The sequence below is a fragment of the Alexandromys fortis genome, unplaced genomic scaffold (genome assembly GCF_014885135.2).
Source record: "Alexandromys fortis isolate MF-2015 unplaced genomic scaffold, M_Fortis_MF-2015_v1.1 scaffold_147, whole genome shotgun sequence".
In the NCBI taxonomy this organism is placed as follows: Eukaryota; Metazoa; Chordata; class Mammalia; order Rodentia; family Cricetidae; genus Alexandromys; species Alexandromys fortis.
In genome coordinates, this window is record NW_026068029.1 from 3205774 (window position 1) to 3208456 (window position 2683).

Sequence of the window (2683 nt, forward strand, 5' to 3'; positions counted from 1 at the left end):
TTTTTTTTGTTTTGTTTTCGAGACAGGGTTTCTCTGTGGCTTTGGAGCCTGTCCTGAAACTCGCTCTGTAGACCAGGCTGGTCTCGAACTCACAGAGATCCGCCTGCCTCTGCCTCCCGAGTGCTGGGATTAAAGGCGTGCGCCACCATCGCCCGGCCTGAGCAGTGTTTTATATGTACACATTGTTTAGTTGAGTTCTTCTGTTAGGCAGATATGCAAAATAACATCTTTAATTTGCATTTTTGTTTAGAAAAAAATCAACATTTAAAATATGTTTATCTGTCAGTTTATTTTATTTAACCATATCCTTTTCTCATTTTCAGTTTTTAAGTGTATGTGTGAAGTGTATACACATTCAGTTAAGTATTTGGGAGCTTAGGTGTGTTCAAGTGTACATGCACACATGTGCTCATGTGTGTGATAGCCTGGGACTAATGTCAACCTTATTAATTTCCCTCCACCTTATTAATTGAGGCAAGGTCTTTTGGTTGAACTCCGAGCTTATCAATAGCTAGTCGACTTCTCAGAGGATCCCCTGTCTCCACCTTCTAAGAGCTGGTGCCAGGCCCACCCAGCAGGTATCATAACTTCATCCACATGCGTGCTGATTGGGTAATAAGTGCTTTAAGTACTGAGCAATCTCTCCAGGCCTTTTTTTTTACAGTTTTTCATGGGAAAGATTACCTTACTGCTTTCCCTCAATTTTGTTTAAGTGTAATGCTTATCTTTATGTTGTTTATTTTACTGTCTGTCACTCTTTGCCTGTGTCTCTTTCACCTTTGTTGATATGTTTTGAATGCCTTCCCCACTCCAAGCTTTGACTAATACTTTTTGTTTTAATAATTTCGTGATTTTTTTCAAAGACTTGACTCTTAAACCAACATGTGATTGATTTTACTATTGGTGCTATCAGGGATCTGTACAGAAAGTCCTTTCTTATGCCTCTGTGAGACTCATGGTGTCAGGTCTTCTGTTGAGATCCTTCATTTTGTGCTGATCCTTAGAGTTGAGGTTTTTTGTAGGGTGAGAGACAAAAATTGTTTCACTCTTCTACATGTAGTGAGTGATCCAGGACGACCAGCACCATTTATTGAACATGCTCTCTTTTCTCCAGTATATTTTGGCTTTTTTTTTTTTTTGTCAAAAACTAGGTGACTGCTGGGCGATGGTAATTGATTATTTCCTGATGTCTAGTTCTCTTAGGTGAGTTTGCTTCTTTTTCTTCTAAAGTTTTCAAATGTTCTGTTAATTCACTAGTGTGGGATTTTTCCAGCTTCTTTATGTAGGCATCTAGTGCTATGAACTTTCCTCTTAATACTGCTTTTATTGTGTCCCATAAAATTGGGTTTGTTGTGTGGTTATTTTCATTGAATTTTAGGAAGTCTTTAATTTCTCCCTTTATTTCTTTTTTGACCCATTGATGATTCAGGTGAGCATTGTTTAATTTCCATGTGTTTGTGGGTTTTCTGGAATTAGTGTTGCTGTTGACTTCTAGTTTTAAACCATGGTGATCTGATAAAGTACATTGGGTTATTCTAATTATTTTGTATTTGTTTTGTTACCGAGTATGTGGTCAAATTTTTTTTTTTTTTTTTTTTGGTTTTTCGAGACAGGGTTTCTCTGTGGTTTTGGAGCCTGTCCTGGAACTAGCTCTGTAGACCAGGCTGGCCTCGAACTCCCAGAGATCCACCTGCCTCTGCCTCCCAAGTGCTGGGATTAAAGGCATGCGCCACCATCTCCTGGTAGTGGTCAATTTTTGAGAAGTTTCCAGGAGGTGCTGAGAAGAAGGTATATTCTTTTCTGTTTGGATGGAATATTCTATAGATGTCTGTTAAGTCCATTTGAGTCATAACATCTGTTAGTTCCCTTATTTCTCTGTTCATTTTTTGTCTGATTGACCTGTCCAGTGGTGAGAGGGGAGTGTTGAAGTCTCCCACTTTTAGTGTGTGGGGTTTAATGTATGATTTAAAATTTAGAAATTTTTTTTTACATATGAGGGTGTCTTTGTATTTGGGGCATAGATGTTCAGTATTGAGATTTCCTCTTGATGGATTTTTCCTGTGACTAATATGAAATGACCTTCTTTGTCTCTTTTGACTGATTTTAGCTTGAAGTCTATTTTGTTAGATATTAGGATAGCTACACCCGCTTGTTTCTTAGGTCCATTTGATTGTTATATTTTTTCCCAACCCTTTTTCCGTTGTAGCTCTTAATATTTTTTCTTTACTCTGTATGTTTAGTGTTTGATTAAAAATATGGAACACTTCATGAATGTGCTTGTCATCCTTGCACAGGGGCCATGCTAATCTTCTCTGTATCATTCCAATTTTAGTATAAGTGCTGCCGAAGTGAGCATTCCTTTGCAGCTCTTAATATTCTTTCTTTACTGTGTATGTTTAGTGTTTTGATTATTATGTGATGAGGGGAGGTTTTTTTTGGGAACCAGTCTATTTGGTGTTCTGTAAGCTTCTTGTATATTCACAGGCATATCTTTCTTTAGGTGAGAAAGTTTTCTTTTGTTAAATATATTTTCTGTGCTTTTGAGTTGAACTTCTTCTTCTATACCTATTATTTTTAGATTTGGACTTTTCATGATGTCCCATATTTAGTGGATATTTTGGGTTAGGCTTTTGTTAAATTTAATGTTTTCTTTAACTGATGAGTCGATTTCCTCTATTGTATC

At 37.0% G+C, this 2683-nt stretch overlaps 1 non-coding gene across 1 annotated transcript; it reads right to left on the bottom strand.

Moving 5' to 3' along the window:
- Positions 1–2249: 2249 nt before the first annotated feature.
- On the bottom strand, positions 2250–2356 carry LOC126515058 (U6 spliceosomal RNA). The gene has a single exon (XR_007595738.1). It is a non-coding gene; the product is annotated as a U6 spliceosomal RNA (small nuclear RNA).
- Positions 2357–2683: the final 327 nt, after the last annotated feature.